The sequence below is a fragment of the Microcebus murinus genome, chromosome 11, assembly GCF_040939455.1.
Source record: "Microcebus murinus isolate Inina chromosome 11, M.murinus_Inina_mat1.0, whole genome shotgun sequence".
Taxonomy (NCBI): domain Eukaryota; kingdom Metazoa; phylum Chordata; class Mammalia; order Primates; family Cheirogaleidae; genus Microcebus; species Microcebus murinus.
Genome location: NC_134114.1, coordinates 101,788,840 through 101,811,118, shown reverse-complemented (window position 1 = coordinate 101,811,118; position 22,279 = coordinate 101,788,840). Strand labels below are relative to the sequence as shown.

At 62.3% G+C, this 22,279-nt stretch overlaps 5 non-coding genes across 5 annotated transcripts; all 5 read right to left on the bottom strand.

Annotated features, from left to right (window-relative positions):
- Positions 1–3,447: 3,447 nt before the first annotated feature.
- On the bottom strand, positions 3,448–3,566 carry LOC142874036 (5S ribosomal RNA). The gene has a single exon (XR_012921936.1). It is a non-coding gene; the product is annotated as a 5S ribosomal RNA (ribosomal RNA).
- Positions 3,567–7,413: 3,847 nt separating this feature from the next.
- Positions 7,414–7,532, bottom strand: LOC142874024 (5S ribosomal RNA). Its single transcript, XR_012921934.1, has one exon. It is a non-coding gene; the product is annotated as a 5S ribosomal RNA (ribosomal RNA).
- Positions 7,533–11,368: 3,836 nt separating this feature from the next.
- On the bottom strand, positions 11,369–11,487 carry LOC142874013 (5S ribosomal RNA). The gene has a single exon (XR_012921933.1). It is a non-coding gene; the product is annotated as a 5S ribosomal RNA (ribosomal RNA).
- Positions 11,488–15,328: 3,841 nt separating this feature from the next.
- LOC142873928 (5S ribosomal RNA) lies at positions 15,329–15,447 on the bottom strand. Its single transcript, XR_012921900.1, has one exon. It is a non-coding gene; the product is annotated as a 5S ribosomal RNA (ribosomal RNA).
- Positions 15,448–19,282: 3,835 nt separating this feature from the next.
- On the bottom strand, positions 19,283–19,401 carry LOC142874002 (5S ribosomal RNA). The gene has a single exon (XR_012921932.1). It is a non-coding gene; the product is annotated as a 5S ribosomal RNA (ribosomal RNA).
- Between the last annotated feature and the right edge of the window lie 2,878 nt (positions 19,402–22,279).

Sequence of the window (22,279 nt, the reverse complement as noted above, 5' to 3'; positions counted from 1 at the left end):
ACCCCAGCCAGGGGCCGCCCTCCCCCACAACCCCTTTCAGTTGCGCCCCCCACCCTGTGGCCGGGCGGCCGCCTATTCCCCCGGGCCAGGGCTGGGGCACAGCGCACGGGGGAGGGGAGCGAGTGTATGGGGCGTCTCTCTCTCGGGATGTGTCCCTTGGGTGGGGTGGGGTGGCGTGGTTTGTGGGGCGCTGAAGAAATCAGTCCCCTCCATCTCCTCCCTCTGGAAAACCCCCAAGCCCTTGGAGAACTGCCGGCAACGCTACCGTGGGGGCCGGGACCCTCCTCTGTGTCCTCCTGTGGCCCAGTCCAAGGGGCCTGGGCCTGGCCGGGGCTGCATTGGACCCCAACCACCCTGGCGTGTGGACTCGCTAAAAATCGGCGACTAGATATTGGATTCCAGCGTCATTGAGGTCATTTCACTAATGAGTGCACCGGAAAGAGTTTCCTAATCCATCTGTGAGGGTGGCAACTGAAAGAGAATTTGAAAGCTGACAGAATAGGCGAGGAAAGGCATAGGAGATTTCCACACCCAGTAAGGAAGCCTTTCCCGAAATGGAAGAAAGAAAGGAGCAAACAGAGACACCGGTAGCCCGCCCGGATCAGAGTCTGCCCCTGAGAGAAAGCACCCTGACCAGGTTCACCCGTGGGTGGGTGGCGAGCTAGCGGCATTCAGAAGAGCCAGGCCCGCGGTCTGTGCAGAAGACACCTGCACTCGGGTGTGTGTGGCGGCACAATTCCCAAGCAGCTCCAGATGTTAATCCAAGGAGAAGCCAGGGAGTTCCCAACGCCCCAGGTGTCCTCAGCCCACGACTGGCTGCTGTGGGAATGCGAAGCCCGGCTCCTTGTCTCAGAGCAGGGCAACCAGGAGGTGTGATGTCCACACCGGGGTTCCTAGGAGGATCAGACTGAAGCTGGGACTTGGCCTGAAAGTGTCCCCTCGCATGGCCACCCCCTTCCCCTTCCTGCTCCTCTACTCCTGGTGCCCCTCCATCCAGGGGCCAGACCTTAAAGAGTCACCCGCAAGAGAATCCTGGTCCCAAAGGAGCCTTCTGGGGGACCCGTGCTGAGAGAGGTTGTGGGCAGGGCCCGCTGGGGCTCTGCCCGACCCAGGGCTGAGAGATGCAACCTCCCAGCTCTGGGTCCCTGCAGGAAGTGTTGGCAAGCACAGGGCCAGTCCTCCAAAGGCCCAGGTGCAGGGAGCCCAGGCCAAGCAGCCCGTGGAAGAAGCCACATGCTGTGCCACCCCGGGGAACACGACTGCAGGCCACAGCCCTTCCCGCCTCCTCCTCCTCCTCCTCCCACCCCGCCCCCGCCCCCGCCCCCACCTGGCGCAGGGCCCAGAGACACCTCAGACACTTGCTACCCAAAGTGCAAAGGGCATCAGTTGCTCCTCCAAACCCCCCCACCCAGCCCAGCAGACCGCGTTGTCCAGCCAGCCCCCAGGCCTCCCTGGGGCGCCCAGCAGAAAAGTGCAGACACCCACCGGACCCTCAATCTCAGTTTTCGGATGTTTTTGCCACTCTAAGGACCCGCAGGCCAGCTGGGCCTTCTGGCAGCACAGAGAGCCCCGGAATCCGACCTGGAGAGCTGGGTGTACGTCCCCATGAGGAGGCGGTCCCCACCTCCGCGGCTCTCCCCTTGCGGGGAGCGGCAGCCACGGGGCCTCAGAGAAGGCACCAGGCTGGGCCCCCACGGCACAGCGGGAGCACGTCCCCCGCAGGCCACTTAGGGACAGGCGGCCGGCCGGCGGACGGTTGGGTTGTGCGAGACGCCGCGGCCGCCCTGCTACCGGGTTCCTGGGAGGGCGTCCTGGAACCAGCGTCCACACCAAGCCCTTGGAAGGCCCAGGCGACGGAGGAGCCCCGTCAGGCAGGGGCCGAGGATGGTGACGGCCCGGGCAGGGAGGAGCGTGTCAGGCAGGGGTAGAGGACGGTGACAGGTGACAGGCCGGGCGGGATGGAGTCAGTCAGGCAGGGGCCGTGGAGGAGACGGGCTGGGTAAGGGTTAGGGTTAGAGTCAGGACACAAGTCACAATCGCAAAGACCTGGAAGCGACCCGAGTGCCCATCGACCCACGAGTGCGTAAATGAAATGTGGCGCGTGGACACCACGGAGTGCTATTCGGCTGTGAGGAGCAGCGGTGAGGGGGCACCTCTCGTGGTTCTCCTGGCCAGAGCTGGAACCCGTTCCAGTAAGCCAAGCATTCCAAGAATGGACACACGAGCACCACGTGCTCGCGCTCACCAGCAAATGGGTACGAACCGATGGACACCTAAGTGGACACAGAGGAATCACCTTCATCGGGTGGGTGTCGGGCGGGTGGGGGGAGGGGATGGGCATACACATCCATTAGGAATGGGGTGGGTGCGCACCGACTGGGGGATGGGCGCACTTGAAGCTCTGACCCGAGGGGGGAGGCTGGGAGAGGGCAACGCACCCGACCTTAACATTGGTACCCCCACAATACGCTGGAACAACATGAGAGGTAAATGAATAAGAACACGGGGGGGGGGAGAGGGGGGCACGGGCAACACATGTCACCTTAATACTTGGACTCCCATCATCTGCTTGAAAAGAGAGAGAAAAGAAAATGCAATAATAGAGATAAGAGACACTTTTTAAAAATAATGAATCCGGCCGGGCGCTGTGGCTCACGCCTGTAATCCTAGCTCTTGGGAGGCCGAGGCGGGCGGATTGCTCAAGGTCAGGTGTTCAAAACCAGCCTGAGCAAGAGCGAGACCCCGTCTCTACTATCAATAGAAAGAAATGAATTGGCCAACTGATATATATATAAAAATTTAGCTGGGCATGGTGGCGCATGCCTGTAGTCCCAGCTACCCGGGAGGCTGAGGCAGAAGGATCACTCGAGCCCAGGAGTTTGAAGTTGCTGTGAGCTAGGCTGACGCCACGGCACTCACTCTAGCCTGGGCAACAAACCGAGACTCTGTCTCAAAAAATAAATAAATAAATAAATAAATAAATAAATAATGAATCCGAAGAGAATAGTAAAAGGAGGCCTGTGGAGCAGGTCGGGGTGTGACTCCGGATCCCCCAACATCAGGTGCCACCACCAAAGATTCCTACGTGTAGCCCATAGAACCCCAAAAGCAACGGGAGGAGTTCTGGTCACATACTCCCTCAAAATGACATCCTGGCCTTCTTCGGGAACTCCCTCCCCTCTCAGACTCTCAAGGTTTCCTCCAGCGTGTCGGTTCCCACAGAGCAGACCTTTGGTCTGAGACCTGACAGTCCAGAAGCCACGCATGCTGCCGCGTGGCGGCGGTGTGGCGGCTCGGGACAAGAGGAGGCCCCACAGTGCGGGCTGGGGCGCCAGGCACCGCGGCGGGCGCTGAGGGTGGGGGTCACCCCCACCCCGGGCCGCCCCCGCACTCCCAGAAACGCGACAGAACCAGAGGCAAAAAAAAAAAATAAATAAAAAAAGAAGAAGCCTACGGCACCCGGTATTCCCGGGCGGTCTCCCATCCAAGTTCTAACCAGGCCCGACCCTGCTTAGCTTCCGAGATCAGACGAGATCGGGCGCGTTCAGGGTGGTGTGGCCGTGGACGGCGGAGGGCGCCCCTGCCCCGCTCAGGAAGCCGAGCCTCTCTGCGCTTCCCCGCCGCCTCCTCCCGCCCCAGGCCCCGCGCCGGCGCTGACCCGCGCCGGGCCGGGCCTGTTGAGTTCGCCGGCCGGGTCCGGCGGGCTCCGAGGGACGGGGGTGACAGGCGGGGCGGGCAGGGAGCGGCGGGCCGGGGTTGGGGGCTGTCTCTCTATACACACACACTCACACTCACTCACTCACTCACACTCACACAAGATGCGCCTCCACGGCTGGACCCGCCAAGGTGGAGACCTTCCAGCCCCCCTCCTCTCCTCGCCTGGCCTCCTTCACCTCCCCGCCCCCACCCCCAGCGCGCTGACTGCGCACGGGCGGGCGGGGCGCTCGCCCTTTGACCCCAGCCAGGGGCCGCCCTCCCCCACAACCCCTTTCAGTTGCGCCCCCCACCCTGTGGCCGGGCGGCCGCCTATTCCCCCGGGCCAGGGCTGGGGCACAGCGCACGGGGGAGGGGAGCGAGTGTATGGGGCGTCTCTCTCTCGGGATGTGTCCCTTGGGTGGGGTGGGGTGGCGTGGTTTGTGGGGCGCTGAAGAAATCAGTCCCCTCCATCTCCTCCCTCTGGAAAACCCCCAAGCCCTTGGAGAACTGCCGGCAACGCTACCGTGGGGGCCGGGACCCTCCTCTGTGTCCTCCTGTGGCCCAGTCCAAGGGGCCTGGGCCTGGCCGGGGCTGCATTGGACCCCAACCACCCTGGCGTGTGGACTCGCTAAAAATCGGCGACTAGATATTGGATTCCAGCGTCATTGAGGTCATTTCACTAATGAGTGCACCGGAAAGAGTTTCCTAATCCATCTGTGAGGGTGGCAACTGAAAGAGAATTTGAAAGCTGACAGAATAGGCGAGGAAAGGCATAGGAGATTTCCACACCCAGTAAGGAAGCCTTTCCCGAAATGGAAGAAAGAAAGGAGCAAACAGAGACACCGGTAGCCCGCCCGGATCAGAGTCTGCCCCTGACAGAAAGTACCCTGACCAGGTTCACCCGTGGGTGGGTCGCGAGCTAGCGGCATTCAGAAGAGCCAGGCCCGCGGTCTGTGCAGAAGACACCTGCACTCGGGTGTGTGTGGCGGCACAATTCCCAAGCAGCTCCAGATGTTAATCCAAGGAGAAGCCAGGGAGTTCCCAACGCCCCAGGTGTCCTCAGCCCACGACTGGCTGCTGTGGGAATGCGAAGCCCGGCTCCTTGTCTCAGAGCAGGGCAACCAGGAGGTGTGATGTCCACCCCGGGGTTCCCAGGAGGATCAGACTGAAGCTGGGACTTGGCCTGAAAGTGTCCCCTCGCATGGCCACCCCCTTCCCCTTCCTGCTCCTCTACTCCTGGTGCCCCTCCATCCAGGGGCCAGACCTTAAAGAGTCACCCGCAAGAGAATCCTGGTCCCAAAGGAGCCTTCTGGGGGACCCGTGCTGAGAGAGGTTGTGGGCAGGGCCCGCTGGGGCTCTGCCCGACCCAGGGCTGAGAGATGCAACCTCCCAGCTCTGGGTCCCTGCAGGAAGTGTTGGCAAGCACAGGGCCAGTCCTCCAAAGGCCCAGGTGCAGGGAGCCCAGGCCAAGCAGCCCGTGGAAGAAGCCACATGCTGTGCCACCCCGGGGAACACGACTGCAGGCCACAGCCCTTCCCGCCTCCTCCTCCTCCTCCTCCCACCCTGCCCCCGCCCCCGCCCCCACCTGGCGCAGGGCCCAGAGACACCTCAGACACTTGCTACCCAAAGTGCAAAGGGCATCAGTTGCTCCTCCAAACCCCCCCACCCAGCCCAGCAGATCGCGTTGTCCAGCCAGCCCCCAGGCCTCCCTGGGGCGCCCAGCAGAAAAGTGCAGACACCCACCGGACCCTCAATCTCAGTTTTCGGATGTTTTTGCCACTCTAAGGACCCGCAGGCCAGCTGGGCCTTCTGGCAGCACAGAGAGCCCCGGAATCCGACCTGGAGAGCTGGGTGTACGTCCCCATGAGGAGGCGGTCCCCACCTCCGCGGCTCTCCCCTTGCGGGGAGCGGCAGCCACGGGGCCTCAGAGAAGGCACCAGGCTGGGCCCCCACGGCACAGCGGGAGCACGTCCCCCGCAGGCCACTTAGGGACAGGCGGCCGGCCGGCGGACGGTTGGGTTGTGCGAGACGCCGCGGCCGCCCTGCTACCGGGTTCCTGGGAGGGCGTCCTGGAACCAGCGTCCACACCAAGCCCTTGGAAGGCCCAGGCGACGGAGGAGCCCCGTCAGGCAGGGGCCGAGGACGGTGACGGCCCGGGCGGGGAGGAGCGTGTCAGGCAGGGGTAGAGGACGGTGACAGGTGACAGGCCGGGCGGGATGGAGTCAGTCAGGCAGGGGCCGTGGAGGAGACGGGCTGGGTAAGGGTTAGGGTTAGAGTCAGGACACAAGTCACAATCGCAAAGACCTGGAAGCGACCCGAGTGCCCATCGACCCACGAGTGCGTAAATGAAATGTGGCGCGTGGACACCACGGAGTGCTATTCGGCTGTGAGGAGCAGCGGTGAGGGGGCACCTCTCGTGGTTCTCCTGGCCAGAGCTGGAACCCGTTCCAGTAAGCCAAGCATTCCAAGAATGGACACACGAGCACCACGTGCTCGCGCTCACCAGCAAATGGGTACGAACCGATGGACACCTAAGTGGACACAGAGGAATCACCTTCATCGGGTGGGTGTCGGGCGGGTGGGGGGAGGGGATGGGCATACACATCCATTAGGAATGGGGTGGGTGCGCACCGACTGGGGGATGGGCGCACTTGAAGCTCTGACCCGAGGGGGGAGGCTGGGAGAGGGCAACGCACCCGACCTTAACATTGGTACCCCCACAATACGCTGGAACAACATGAGAGGTAAATGAATAAGAACACGGGGGGGGGGAGAGGGGGGCACGGGCAACACATGTCACCTTAATACTTGGACTCCCATCATCTGCTTGAAAAGAGAGAGAAAAGAAAATGCAATAATAGAGATAAGAGACACTTTTTAAAAATAATGAATCCGGCCGGGCGCTGTGGCTCACGCCTGTAATCCTAGCTCTTGGGAGGCCGAGGCGGGCGGATTGCTCAAGGTCAGGTGTTCAAAACCAGCCTGAGCAAGAGCGAGACCCCGTCTCTACTATCAATAGAAAGAAATGAATTGGCCAACTGATATATATATAAAAATTTAGCTGGGCATGGTGGCGCATGCCTGTAGTCCCAGCTACCCGGGAGGCTGAGGCAGAAGGATCACTCGAGCCCAGGAGTTTGAAGTTGCTGTGAGCTAGGCTGACGCCACGGCACTCACTCTAGCCTGGGCAACAAACCGAGACTCTGTCTCAAAAAATAAATAAATAAATAAATAAATAAATAAATAAATAAATAAATAATGAATCCGAAGAGAATAGTAAAAGGAGGCCTGTGGAGCAGGTCGGGGTGTGACTCCGGATCCCCCAACATCAGGTGCCACCACCAAAGATTCCTACGTGTAGCCCATAGAACCCCAAAAGCAACGGGAGGAGTTCTGGTCACATACTCCCTCAAAATGACATCCTGGCCTTCTTCGGGAACTCCCTCCCCTCTCAGACTCTCAAGGTTTCCTCCAGCGTGTCGGTTCCCACAGAGCAGACCTTTGGTCTGAGACCTGACAGTCCAGAAGCCACGCATGCTGCCGCGTGGCGGCGGTGTGGCGGCTCGGGACAAGAGGAGGCCCCACAGTGCGGGCTGGGGCGCCAGGCACCGCGGCGGGCGCTGAGGGTGGGGGTCACCCCCACCCCGGGCCGCCCCCGCACTCCCAGAAACGCGACAGAACCAGAGGCAAAAAAAAAAAATAAATAAAAAAAGAAGAAGCCTACGGCACCCGGTATTCCCGGGCGGTCTCCCATCCAAGTTCTAACCAGGCCCGACCCTGCTTAGCTTCCGAGATCAGACGAGATCGGGCGCGTTCAGGGTGGTGTGGCCGTGGACGGCGGAGGGCGCCCCTGCCCCGCTCAGGAAGCCGAGCCTCTCTGCGCTTCCCCGCCGCCTCCTCCCGCCCCAGGCCCCGCGCCGGCGCTGACCCGCGCCGGGCCGGGCCTGTTGAGTTCGCCGGCCGGGTCCGGCGGGCTCCGAGGGACGGGGGTGACAGGCGGGGCGGGCAGGGAGCGGCGGGCCGGGGTTGGGGGCTGTCTCTCTATACACACACACTCACACTCACTCACTCACTCACACTCACACAAGATGCGCCTCCACGGCTGGACCCGCCAAGGTGGAGACCTTCCAGCCCCCCTCCTCTCCTCGCCTGGCCTCCTTCACCTCCCCGCCCCCACCCCCAGCGCGCTGACTGCGCACGGGCGGGCGGGGCGCTCGCCCTTTGACCCCAGCCAGGGGCCGCCCTCCCCCACAACCCCTTTCAGTTGCGCCCCCCACCCTGTGGCCGGGCGGCCGCCTATTCCCCCGGGCCAGGGCTGGGGCACAGCGCACGGGGGAGGGGAGCGAGTGTATGGGGCGTCTCTCTCTCGGGATGTGTCCCTTGGGTGGGGTGGGGTGGCGTGGTTTGTGGGGCGCTGAAGAAATCAGTCCCCTCCATCTCCTCCCTCTGGAAAACCCCCAAGCCCTTGGAGAACTGCCGGCAACGCTACCGTGGGGGCCGGGACCCTCCTCTGTGTCCTCCTGTGGCCCAGTCCAAGGGGCCTGGGCCTGGCCGGGGCTGCATTGGACCCCAACCACCCTGGCGTGTGGACTCGCTAAAAATCGGCGACTAGATATTGGATTCCAGCGTCATTGAGGTCATTTCACTAATGAGTGCACCGGAAAGAGTTTCCTAATCCATCTGTGAGGGTGGCAACTGAAAGAGAATTTGAAAGCTGACAGAATAGGCGAGGAAAGGCATAGGAGATTTCCACACCCAGTAAGGAAGCCTTTCCCGAAATGGAAGAAAGAAAGGAGCAAACAGAGACACCGGTAGCCCGCCCGGATCAGAGTCTGCCCCTGACAGAAAGTACCCTGACCAGGTTCACCCGTGGGTGGGTGGCGAGCTAGCGGCATTCAGAAGAGCCAGGCCCGCGGTCTGTGCAGAAGACACCTGCACTCGGGTGTGTGTGGCGGCACAATTCCCAAGCAGCTCCAGATGTTAATCCAAGGAGAAGCCAGGGAGTTCCCAACGCCCCAGGTGTCCTCAGCCCACGACTGGCTGCTGTGGGAATGCGAAGCCCGGCTCCTTGTCTCAGAGCAGGGCAACCAGGAGGTGTGATGTCCACCCCGGGGTTCCCAGGAGGATCAGACTGAAGCTGGGACTTGGCCTGAAAGTGTCCCCTCGCATGGCCACCCCCTTCCCCTTCCTGCTCCTCTACTCCTGGTGCCCCTCCATCCAGGGGCCAGACCTTAAAGAGTCACCCGCAAGAGAATCCTGGTCCCAAAGGAGCCTTCTGGGGGACCCGTGCTGAGAGAGGTTGTGGGCAGGGCCCGCTGGGGCTCTGCCCGACCCAGGGCTGAGAGATGCAACCTCCCAGCTCTGGGTCCCTGCAGGAAGTGTTGGCAAGCACAGGGCCAGTCCTCCAAAGGCCCAGGTGCAGGGAGCCCAGGCCAAGCAGCCCGTGGAAGAAGCCACATGCTGTGCCACCCCGGGGAACACGACTGCAGGCCACAGCCCTTCCCGCCTCCTCCTCCTCCTCCTCCCACCCTGCCCCCGCCCCCGCCCCCACCTGGCGCAGGGCCCAGAGACACCTCAGACACTTGCTACCCAAAGTGCAAAGGGCATCAGTTGCTCCTCCAAACCCCCCCACCCAGCCCAGCAGATCGCGTTGTCCAGCCAGCCCCCAGGCCTCCCTGGGGCGCCCAGCAGAAAAGTGCAGACACCCACCGGACCCTCAATCTCAGTTTTCGGATGTTTTTGCCACTCTAAGGACCCGCAGGCCAGCTGGGCCTTCTGGCAGCACAGAGAGCCCCGGAATCCGACCTGGAGAGCTGGGTGTACGTCCCCATGAGGAGGCGGTCCCCACCTCCGCGGCTCTCCCCTTGCGGGGAGCGGCAGCCACGGGGCCTCAGAGAAGGCACCAGGCTGGGCCCCCACGGCACAGCGGGAGCACGTCCCCCGCAGGCCACTTAGGGACAGGCGGCCGGCCGGCGGACGGTTGGGTTGTGCAAGACGCCGCGGCCGCCCTGCTACCGGGTTCCTGGGAGGGCGTCCTGGAACCAGCGTCCACACCAAGCCCTTGGAAGGCCCAGGCGACGGAGGAGCCCCGTCAGGCAGGGGCCGAGGATGGTGACGGCCCGGGCGGGGAGGAGCGTGTCAGGCAGGGGTAGAGGACGGTGACAGGTGACAGGCCGGGCGGGATGGAGTCAGTCAGGCAGGGGCCGTGGAGGAGACGGGCTGGGTAAGGGTTAGGGTTAGAGTCAGGACACAAGTCACAATCGCAAAGACCTGGAAGCGACCCGAGTGCCCATCGACCCACGAGTGCGTAAATGAAATGTGGCGCGTGGACACCACGGAGTGCTATTCGGCTGTGAGGAGCAGCGGTGAGGGGGCACCTCTCGTGGTTCTCCTGGCCAGAGCTGGAACCCGTTCCAGTAAGCCAAGCATTCCAAGAATGGACACACGAGCACCACGTGCTCGCGCTCACCAGCAAATGGGTACGAACCGATGGACACCTAAGTGGACACAGAGGAATCACCTTCATCGGGTGGGTGTCGGGCGGGTGGGGGGAGGGGATGGGCATACACATCCATTAGGAATGGGGTGGGTGCGCACCGACTGGGGGATGGGCGCACTTGAAGCTCTGACCCGAGGGGGGAGGCTGGGAGAGGGCAACGCACCCGACCTTAACATTGGTACCCCCACAATACGCTGGAACAACATGAGAGGTAAATGAATAAGAACACGGGGGGGGGGAGAGGGGGGCACGGGCAACACATGTCACCTTAATACTTGGACTCCCATCATCTGCTTGAAAAGAGAGAGAAAAGAAAATGCAATAATAGAGATAAGAGACACTTTTTAAAAATAATGAATCCGGCCGGGCGCTGTGGCTCACGCCTGTAATCCTAGCTCTTGGGAGGCCGAGGCGGGCGGATTGCTCAAGGTCAGGTGTTCAAAACCAGCCTGAGCAAGAGCGAGACCCCGTCTCTACTATCAATAGAAAGAAATGAATTGGCCAACTGATATATATATAAAAATTTAGCTGGGCATGGTGGCGCATGCCTGTAGTCCCAGCTACCCGGGAGGCTGAGGCAGAAGGATCACTCGAGCCCAGGAGTTTGAAGTTGCTGTGAGCTAGGCTGACGCCACGGCACTCACTCTAGCCTGGGCAACAAACCGAGACTCTGTCTCAAAAAATAAATAAATAAATAAATAAATAAATAAATAAATAATGAATCCGAAGAGAAAAGTAAAAGGAGGCCTGTGGAGCAGGTCGGGGTGTGACTCCGGATCCCCCAACATCAGGTGCCACCACCAAAGATTCCTACGTGTAGCCCATAGAACCCCAAAAGCAACGGGAGGAGTTCTGGTCACATACTCCCTCAAAATGACATCCTGGCCTTCTTCGGGAACTCCCTCCCCTCTCAGACTCTCAAGGTTTCCTCCAGCGTGTCGGTTCCCACAGAGCAGACCTTTGGTCTGAGACCTGACAGTCCAGAAGCCACGCATGCTGCCGCGTGGCGGCGGTGTGGCGGCTCGGGACAAGAGGAGGCCCCACAGTGCGGGCTGGGGCGCCAGGCACCGCGGCGGGCGCTGAGGGTGGGGGTCACCCCCACCCCGGGCCGCCCCCGCACTCCCAGAAACGCGACAGAACCAGAGGCAAAAAAAAAAAAATAAAAAAAGAAGAAGCCTACGGCACCCGGTATTCCCGGGCGGTCTCCCATCCAAGTTCTAACCAGGCCCGACCCTGCTTAGCTTCCGAGATCAGACGAGATCGGGCGCGTTCAGGGTGGTGTGGCCGTGGACGGCGGAGGGCGCCCCTGCCCCGCTCAGGAAGCCGAGCCTCTCTGCGCTTCCCCGCCGCCTCCTCCCGCCCCAGGCCCCACGCCGGCGCTGACCCGCGCCGGGCCGGGCCTGTTGAGTTCGCCGGCCGGGTCCGGCGGGCTCCGAGGGACGGGGGTGACAGGCGGGGCGGGCAGGGAGCGGCGGGCCGGGGTTGGGGGCTGTCTCTCTATACACACAAACTCACACTCACTCACTCACTCACACTCACACAAGATGCGCCTCCACGGCTGGACCCGCCAAGGTGGAGACGTTCCAGCCCCCCTCCTCTCCTCGCCTGGCCTCCTTCACCTCCCCGCCCCCACCCCCAGCGCACTGACAGCGCACGGGCGGGCGGGGCGCTCGCCCTTTGACCCCAGCCAGGGGCCGCCCTCCCCCACAACCCCTTTCAGTTGCGCCCCCCACCCTGTGGCCGGGCGGCCGCCTATTCCCCCGGGCCAGGGCTGGGGCACAGCGCACGGGGGAGGGGAGCGAGTGTATGGGGCGTCTCTCTCTCGGGATGTGTCCCTTGGGTGGGGTGGGGTGGCGTGGTTTGTGGGGCGCTGAAGAAATCAGTCCCCTCCATCTCCTCCCTCTGGAAAACCCCCAAGCCCTTGGAGAACTGCCGGCAACGCTACCGTGGGGGCCGGGACCCTCCTCTGTGTCCTCCTGTGGCCCAGTCCAAGGGGCCTGGGCCTGGCCGGGGCTGCATTGGACCCCAACCACCCTGGCGTGTGGACTCGCTAAAAATCGGCGACTAGATATTGGATTCCAGCGTCATTGAGGTCATTTCACTAATGAGTGCACCGGAAAGAGTTTCCTAATCCATCTGTGAGGGTGGCAACTGAAAGAGAATTTGAAAGCTGACAGAATAGGCGAGGAAAGGCATAGGAGATTTCCACACCCAGTAAGGAAGCCTTTCCCGAAATGGAAGAAAGAAAGGAGCAAACAGAGACACCGGTAGCCCGCCCGGATCAGAGTCTGCCCCTGAGAGAAAGCACCCTGACCAGGTTCACCCGTCTGTGGGTGGCGAGCTAGCGGCATTCAGAAGAGCCAGGCCCGCGGTCTGTGCAGAAGACACCTGCACTCGGGTGTGTGTGGCGGCACAATTCCCAAGCAGCTCCAGATGTTAATCCAAGGAGAAGCCAGGGAGTTCCCAACGCCCCAGGTGTCCTCAGCCCACGACTGGCTGCTGTGGGAATGCGAAGCCCGGCTCCTTGTCTCAGAGCAGGGCAACCAGGAGGTGTGATGTCCACACCGGGGTTCCTAGGAGGATCAGACTGAAGCTGGGACTTGGCCTGAAAGTGTCCCCTCGCATGGCCACCCCCTTCCCCTTCCTGCTCCTCTACTCCTGGTGCCCCTCCATCCAGGGGCCAGACCTTAAAGAGTCACCCGCAAGAGAATCCTGGTCCCAAAGGAGCCTTCTGGGGGACCCGTGCTGAGAGAGGTTGTGGGCAGGGCCCGCTGGGGCTCTGCCCGACCCAGGGCTGAGAGATGCAACCTCCCAGCTCTGGGTCCCTGCAGGAAGTGTTGGCAAGCACAGGGCCAGTCCTCCAAAGGCCCAGGTGCAGGGAGCCCAGGCCAAGCAGCCCGTGGAAGAAGCCACATGCTGTGCCACCCCGGGGAACACGACTGCAGGCCACAGCCCTTCCCGCCTCCTCCTCCTCCTCCCACCCCGCCCCCGCCCCCGCCCCCACCTGGCGCAGGGCCCAGAGACACCTCAGACACTTGCTACCCAAAGTGCAAAGGGCATCAGTTGCTCCTCCAAACCCCCCCACCCAGCCCAGCAGACCGCGTTGTCCAGCCAGCCCCCAGGCCTCCCTGGGGCGCCCAGCAGAAAAGTGCAGACACCCACCGGACCCTCAATCTCAGTTTTCGGATGTTTTTGCCACTCTAAGGACCCGCAGGCCAGCTGGGCCTTCTGGCAGCACAGAGAGCCCCGGAATCCGACCTGGAGAGCTGGGTGTACGTCCCCATGAGGAGGCGGTCCCCACCTCCGCGGCTCTCCCCTTGCGGAGAGCGGCAGCCACGGGGCCTCAGAGAAGGCACCAGGCTGGGCCCCCACGGCACAGCGGGAGCACGTCCCCCGCAGGCCACTTAGGGACAGGCGGCCGGCCGGCGGACGGTTGGGTTGTGCGAGACGCCGCGGCCGCCCTGCTACCGGGTTCCTGGGAGGGCGTCCTGGAACCAGCGTCCACACCAAGCCCTTGGAAGGCCCAGGCGACGGAGGAGCCCCGTCAGGCAGGGGCCGAGGACGGTGACGGCCCGGGCGGGGAGGAGCGTGTCAGGCAGGGGTAGAGGACGGTGACAGGTGACAGGCCGGGCGGGATGGAGTCAGTCAGGCAGGGGCCGTGGAGGAGACGGGCTGGGTAAGGGTTAGGGTTAGAGTCAGGACACAAGTCACAATCGCAAAGACCTGGAAGCGACCCGAGTGCCCATCGACCCACGAGTGCGTAAATGAAATGTGGCGCGTGGACACCACGGAGTGCTATTCGGCTATGAGGAGCAGCGGTGAGGGGGCACCTCTCGTGGTTCTCCTGGCCAGAGCTGGAACCCGTTCCAGTAAGCCAAGCATTCCAAGAATGGACACACGAGCACCACGTGCTCGCGCTCACCAGCAAATGGGTACGAACCGATGGACACCTAAGTGGACACAGAGGAATCACCTTCATCGGGTGGGTGTCGGGCGGGTGGGGGGAGGGGATGGGCATACACATCCATTAGGAATGGGGTGGGTGCGCACCGACTGGGGGATGGGCGCACTTGAAGCTCTGACCCGAGGGGGGAGGCTGGGAGAGGGCAACGCACCCGACCTTAACATTGGTACCCCCACAATACGCTGGAACAACATGAGAGGTAAATGAATAAGAACACGGGGGGGGGGAGAGGGGGGCACGGGCAACACATGTCACCTTAATACTTGGACTCCCATCATCTGCTTGAAAAGAGAGAGAAAAGAAAATGCAATAATAGAGATAAGAGACACTTTTTAAAAATAATGAATCCGGCCGGGCGCTGTGGCTCACGCCTGTAATCCTAGCTCTTGGGAGGCCGAGGCGGGCGGATTGCTCAAGGTCAGGTGTTCAAAACCAGCCTGAGCAAGAGCGAGACCCCGTCTCTACTATCAATAGAAAGAAATGAATTGGCCAACTGATATATATATAAAAATTTAGCTGGGCATGGTGGCGCATGCCTGTAGTCCCAGCTACCCGGGAGGCTGAGGCAGAAGGATCACTCGAGCCCAGGAGTTTGAAGTTGCTGTGAGCTAGGCTGACGCCACGGCACTCACTCTAGCCTGGGCAACAAACCGAGACTCTGTCTCAAAAAATAAATAAATAAATAAATAAATAAATAAATAAATAAATAAATAATGAATCCGAAGAGAAAAGTAAAAGGAGGCCTGTGGAGCAGGTCGGGGTGTGACTCCGGATCCCCCAACATCAGGTGCCACCACCAAAGATTCCTACGTGTAGCCCATAGAACCCCAAAAGCAACGGGAGGAGTTCTGGTCACATACTCCCTCAAAATGACATCCTGGCCTTCTTCGGGAACTCCCTCCCCTCTCAGACTCTCAAGGTTTCCTCCAGCGTGTCGGTTCCCACAGAGCAGACCTTTGGTCTGAGACCTGACAGTCCAGAAGCCACGCATGCTGCCGCGTGGCGGCGGTGTGGCGGCTCGGGACAAGAGGAGGCCCCACAGTGCGGGCTGGGGCGCCAGGCACCGCGGCGGGCGCTGAGGGTGGGGGTCACCCCCACCCCGGGCCGCCCCCGCACTCCCAGAAACGCGACAGAACCAGAGGCAAAAAAAAAAAAATAAAAAAAGAAGAAGCCTACGGCACCCGGTATTCCCGGGCGGTCTCCCATCCAAGTTCTAACCAGGCCCGACCCTGCTTAGCTTCCGAGATCAGACGAGATCGGGCGCGTTCGGGGTGGTGTGGCCGTGGACGGCGGAGGGCGCCCCTGCCCCGCTCAGGAAGCCGAGCCTCTCTGCGCTTCCCCGCCGCCTCCTCCCGCCCCAGGCCCCACGCCGGCGCTGACCCGCGCCGGGCCGGGCCTGTTGAGTTCGCCGGCCGGGTCCGGCGGGCTCCGAGGGACGGGGGTGACAGGCGGGGCGGGCAGGGAGCGGCGGGCCGGGGTTGGGGGCTGTCTCTCTATACACACACACTCACACTCACTCACTCACTCACACTCACACAAGATGCGCCTCCACGGCTGGACCCGCCAAGGTGGAGACCTTCCAGCCCCCCTCCTCTCCTCGCCTGGCCTCCTTCACCTCCCCGCCCCCACCCCCAGCGCACTGACTGCGCACGGGCGGGCGGGGCGCTCGCCCTTTGACCCCAGCCAGGGGCCGCCCTCCCCCACAACCCCTTTCAGTTGCGCCCCCCACCCTGTGGCCGGGCGGCCGCCTATTCCCCCGGGCCAGGGCTGGGGCACAGCGCACGGGGGAGGGGAGCGAGTGTATGGGGCGTCTCTCTCTCGGGATGTGTCCCTTGGGTGGGGTGGGGTGGCGTGGTTTGTGGGGCGCTGAAGAAATCAGTCCCCTCCATCTCCTCCCTCTGGAAAACCCCCAAGCCCTTGGAGAACTGCCGGCAACGCTACCGTGGGGGCCGGGACCCTCCTCTGTGTCCTCCTGTGGCCCAGTCCAAGGGGCCTGGGCCTGGCCGGGGCTGCATTGGACCCCAACCACCCTGGCGTGTGGACTCGCTAAAAATCGGCGACTAGATATTGGATTCCAGCGTCATTGAGGTCATTTCACTAATGAGTGCACCGGAAAGAGTTTCCTAATCCATCTGTGAGGGTGGCAACTGAAAGAGAATTTGAAAGCTGACAGAATAGGCGAGGAAAGGCATAGGAGATTTCCACACCCAGTAAGGAAGCCTTTCCCGAAATGGAAGAAAGAAAGGAGCAAACAGAGACACCGGTAGCCCGCCCGGATCAGAGTCTGCCCCTGAGAGAAAGCACCCTGACCAGGTTCACCCGTGGGTGGGTGGCGAGCTAGCGGCATTCAGAAGAGCCAGGCCCGCGGTCTGTGCAGAAGACACCTGCACTCGGGTGTGTGTGGCGGCACAATTCCCAAGCAGCTCCAGATGTTAATCCAAGGAGAAGCCAGGGAGTTCCCAACGCCCCAGGTGTCCTCAGCCCACGACTGGCTGCTGTGGGAATGCGAAGCCCGGCTCCTTGTCTCAGAGCAGGGCAACCAGGAGGTGTGATGTCCACACCGGGGTTCCTAGGAGGATCAGACTGAAGCTGGGACTTGGCCTGAAAGTGTCCCCTCGCATGGCCACCCCCTTCCCCTTCCTGCTCCTCTACTCCTGGTGCCCCTCCATCCAGGGGCCAGACCTTAAAGAGTCACCCGCAAGAGAATCCTGGTCCCAAAGGAGCCTTCTGGGGGACCCGTGCTGAGAGAGGTTGTGGGCAGGGCCCGCTGGGGCTCTGCCCGACCCAGGGCTGAGAGATGCAACCTCCCAGCTCTGGGTCCCTGCAGGAAGTGTTGGCAAGCACAGGGCCAGTCCTCCAAAGGCCCAGGTGCAGGGAGCCCAGGCCAAGCAGCCCGTGGAAGAAGCCACATGCTGTGCCACCCCGGGGAACACGACTGCAGGCCACAGCCCTTCCCGCCTCCTCCTCCTCCTCCTCCCACCCCGCCCCCGCCCCCGCCCCCACCTGGCGCAGGGCCCAGAGACACCTCAGACACTTGCTACCCAAAGTGCAAAGGGCATCAGTTGCTCCTCCAAACCCCCCCACCCAGCCCAGCAGACCGCGTTGTCCAGCCAGCCCCCAGGCCTCCCTGGGGCGCCCAGCAGAAAAGTGCAGACACCCACCGGACCCTCAATCTCAGTTTTCGGATGTTTTTGCCACTCTAAGGACCCGCAGGCCAGCTGGGCCTTCTGGCAGCACAGAGAGCCCCGGAATCCGACCTGGAGAGCTGGGTGTACGTCCCCATGAGGAGGCGGTCCCCACCTCCGCGGCTCTCCCCTTGCGGGGAGCGGCAGCCACGGGGCCTCAGAGAAGGCACCAGGCTGGGCCCCCACGGCACAGCGGGAGCACGTCCCCCGCAGGCCACTTAGGGACAGGCGGCCGGCCGGCGGACGGTTGGGTTGTGCGAGACGCCGCGGCCGCCCTGCTACCGGGTTCCTGGGAGGGCGTCCTGGAACCAGCGTCCACACCAAGCCCTTGGAAGGCCCAGGCGACGGAGGAGCCCCGTCAGGCAGGGGCCGAGGACGGTGACGGCCCGGGCGGGGAGGAGCGTGTCAGGCAGGGGTAGAGGACGGTGACAGGTGACAGGCCGGGCGGGATGGAGTCAGTCAGGCAGGGGCCGTGGAGGAGACGGGCTGGGTAAGGGTTAGGGTTAGAGTCAGGACACAAGTCACAATCGCAAAGACCTGGAAGCGACCCGAGTGCCCATCGACCCACGAGTGCGTAAATGAAATGTGGCGCGTGGACACCACGGAGTGCTATTCGGCTATGAGGAGCAGCGGTGAGGGGGCACCTCTCGTGGTTCTCCTGGCCAGAGCTGGAACCCGTTCCAGTAAGCCAAGCATTCCAAGAATGGACACACGAGCACCACGTGCTCGCGCTCACCAGCAAATGGGTACGAACCGATGGACACCTAAGTGGACACAGAGGAATCACCTTCATCGGGTGGGTGTCGGGCGGGTGGGGGGAGGGGATGGGCATACACATCCATTAGGAATGGGGTGGGTGCGCACCGACTGGGGGATGGGCGCACTTGAAGCTCTGACCCGAGGGGGGAGGCTGGGAGAGGGCAACGCACCCGACCTTAACATTGGTACCCCCACAATACGCTGGAACAACATGAGAGGTAAATGAATAAGAACACGGGGGGGGGAGAGGGGGGCACGGGCAACACATGTCACCTTAATACTTGGACTCCCATCATCTGCTTGAAAAGAGAGAGAAAAGAAAATGCAATAATAGAGATAAGAGACACTTTTTAAAAATAATGAATCCGGCCGGGCGCTGTGGCTCACGCCTGTAATCCTAGCTCTTGGGAGGCCGAGGCGGGCGGATTGCTCAAGGTCAGGTGTTCAAAACCAGCCTGAGCAAGAGCGAGACCCCGTCTCTACTATCAATAGAAAGAAATGAATTGGCCAACTGATATATATATAAAAATTTAGCTGGGCATGGTGGCGCATGCCTGTAGTCCCAGCTACCCGGGAGGCTGAGGCAGAAGGATCACTCGAGCCCAGGAGTTTGAAGTTGCTGTGAGCTAGGCTGACGCCACGGCACTCACTCTAGCCTGGGCAACAAACCGAGACTCTGTCTCAAAAAATAAATAAATAAATAAATAAATAAATAAATAAATAATGAATCCGAAGAGAAAAGTAAAAGGAGGCCTGTGGAGCAGGTCGGGGTGTGACTCCGGATCCCCCAACATCAGGTGCCACCACCAAAGATTCCTACGTGTAGCCCATAGAACCCCAAAAGCAACGGGAGGAGTTCTGGTCACATACTCCCTCAAAATGACATCCTGGCCTTCTTCGGGAACTCCCTCCCCTCTCAGACTCTCAAGGTTTCCTCCAGCGTGTCGGTTCCCACAGAGCAGACCTTTGGTCTGAGACCTGACAGTCCAGAAGCCACGCATGCTGCCGCGTGGCGGCGGTGTGGCGGCTCGGGACAAGAGGAGGCCCCACAGTGCGGGCTGGGGCGCCAGGCACCGCGGCGGGCGCTGAGGGTGGGGGTCACCCCCACCCCGGGCCGCCCCCGCACTCCCAGAAACGCGACAGAACCAGAGGCAAAAAAAAAAAAATAAAAAAAGAAGAAGCCTACGGCACCCGGTATTCCCGGGCGGTCTCCCATCCAAGTTCTAACCAGGCCCGACCCTGCTTAGCTTCCGAGATCAGACGAGATCGGGCGCGTTCAGGGTGGTGTGGCCGTGGACTGCGGAGGGCGCCCCTGCCCCGCTCAGGAAGCCGAGCCTCTCTGCGCTTCCCCGCCGCCTCCTCCCGCCCCAGGCCCCACGCCGGCGCTGACCCGCGCCGGGCCGGGCCTGTTGAGTTCGCCGGCCGGGTCCGGCGGGCTCCGAGGGACGGGGGTGACAGGCGGGGCGGGCAGGGAGCGGCGGGCCGGGGTTGGGGGCTGTCTCTCTATACACACACACTCACACTCACTCACTCACTCACACTCACACAAGATGCGCCTCCACGGCTGGACCCGCCAAGGTGGAGACCTTCCAGCCCCCCTCCTCTCCTCGCCTGGCCTCCTTCACCTCCCCGCCCCCACCCCCAGCGCACTGACTGCGCACGGGCGGGCGGGGCGCTCGCCCTTTGACCCCAGCCAGGGGCCGCCCTCCCCCACAACCCCTTTCAGTTGCGCCCCCCACCCTGTGGCCGGGCGGCCGCCTATTCCCCCGGGCCAGGGCTGGGGCACAGCGCACGGGGGAGGGGAGCGAGTGTATGGGGCGTCTCTCTCTCGGGATGTGTCCCTTGGGTGGGGTGGGGTGGCGTGGTTTGTGGGGCGCTGAAGAAATCAGTCCCCTCCATCTCCTCCCTCTGGAAAACCCCCAAGCCCTTGGAGAACTGCCGGCAACGCTACCGTGGGGGCCGGGACCCTCCTCTGTGTCCTCCTGTGGCCCAGTCCAAGGGGCCTGGGCCTGGCCGGGGCTGCATTGGACCCCAACCACCCTGGCGTGTGGACTCGCTAAAAATCGGCGACTAGATATTGGATTCCAGCGTCATTGAGGTCATTTCACTAATGAGTGCACCGGAAAGAGTTTCCTAATCCATCTGTGAGGGTGGCAACTGAAAGAGAATTTGAAAGCTGACAGAATAGGCGAGGAAAGGCATAGGAGATTTCCACACCCAGTAAGGAAGCCTTTCCCGAAATGGAAGAAAGAAAGGAGCAAACAGAGACACCGGTAGCCCGCCCGGATCAGAGTCTGCCCCTGAGAGAAAGCACCCTGACCAGGTTCACCCGTGGGTGGGTGGCGAGCTAGCGGCATTCAGAAGAGCCAGGCCCGCGGTCTGTGCAGAAGACACCTGCACTCGGGTGTGTGTGGCGGCACAATTCCCAAGCAGCTCCAGATGTTAATCCAAGGAGAAGCCAGGGAGTTCCCAACGCCCCAGGTGTCCTCAGCCCACGACTGGCTGCTGTGGGAATGCGAAGCCCGGCTCCTTGTCTCAGAGCAGGGCAACCAGGAGGTGTGATGTCCACACCGGGGTTCCTAGGAGGATCAGACTGAAGCTGGGACTTGGCCTGAAAGTGTCCCCTCGCATGGCCACCCCCTTCCCCTTCCTGCTCCTCTACTCCTGGTGCCCCTCCATCCAGGGGCCAGACCTTAAAGAGTCACCCGCAAGAGAATCCTGGTCCCAAAGGAGCCTTCTGGGGGACCCGTGCTGAGAGAGGTTGTGGGCAGGGCCCGCTGGGGCTCTGCCCGACCCAGGGCTGAGAGATGCAACCTCCCAGCTCTGGGTCCCTGCAGGAAGTGTTGGCAAGCACAGGGCCAGTCCTCCAAAGGCCCAGGTGCAGGGAGCCCAGGCCAAGCAGCCCGTGGAAGAAGCCACATGCTGTGCCACCCCGGGGAACACGACTGCAGGCCACAGCCCTTCCCGCCTCCTCCTCCTCCTCCTCCCACCCCGCCCCCGCCCCCGCCCCCACCTGGCGCAGGGCCCAGAGACACCTCAGACACTTGCTACCCAAAGTGCAAAGGGCATCAGTTGCTCCTCCAAACCCCCCCACCCAGCCCAGCAGACCGCGTTGTCCAGCCAGCCCCCAGGCCTCCCTGGGGCGCCCAGCAGAAAAGTGCAGACACCCACCGGACCCTCAATCTCAGTTTTCGGATGTTTTTGCCACTCTAAGGACCCGCAGGCCAGCTGGGCCTTCTGGCAGCACAGAGAGCCCCGGAATCCGACCTGGAGAGCTGGGTGTACGTCCCCATGAGGAGGCGGTCCCCACCTCCGCGGCTCTCCCCTTGCGGGGAGCGGCAGCCACGGGGCCTCAGAGAAGGCACCAGGCTGGGCCCCCACGGCACAGCGGGAGCACGTCCCCCGCAGGCCACTTAGGGACAGGCGGCCGGCCGGCGGACGGTTGGGTTGTGCGAGACGCCGCGGCCGCCCTGCTACCGGGTTCCTGGGAGGGCGTCCTGGAACCAGCGTCCACACCAAGCCCTTGGAAGGCCCAGGCGACGGAGGAGCCCCGTCAGGCAGGGGCCGAGGATGGTGACGGCCCGGGCAGGGAGGAGCGTGTCAGGCAGGGGTAGAGGACGGTGACAGGTGACAGGCCGGGCGGGATGGAGTCAGTCAGGCAGGGGCCGTGGAGGAGACGGGCTGGGTAAGGGTTAGGGTTAGAGTCAGGACACAAGTCACAATCGCAAAGACCTGGAAGCGACCCGAGTGCCCATCGACCCACGAGTGCGTAAATGAAATGTGGCGCGTGGACACCACGGAGTGCTATTCGGCTGTGAGGAGCAGCGGTGAGGGGGCACCTCTCGTGGTTCTCCTGGCCAGAGCTGGAACCCGTTCCAGTAAGCCAAGCATTCCAAGAATGGACACACGAGCACCACGTGCTCGCGCTCACCAGCAAATGGGTACGAACCGATGGACACCTAAGTGGACACAGAGGAATCACCTTCATCGGGTGGGTGTCGGGCGGGTGGGGGGAGGGGATGGGCATACACATCCATTAGGAATGGGGTGGGTGCGCACCGACTGGGGGATGGGCGCACTTGAAGCTCTGACCCGAGGGGGGAGGCTGGGAGAGGGCAACGCACCCGACCTTAACATTGGTACCCCCACAATACGCTGGAACAACATGAGAGGTAA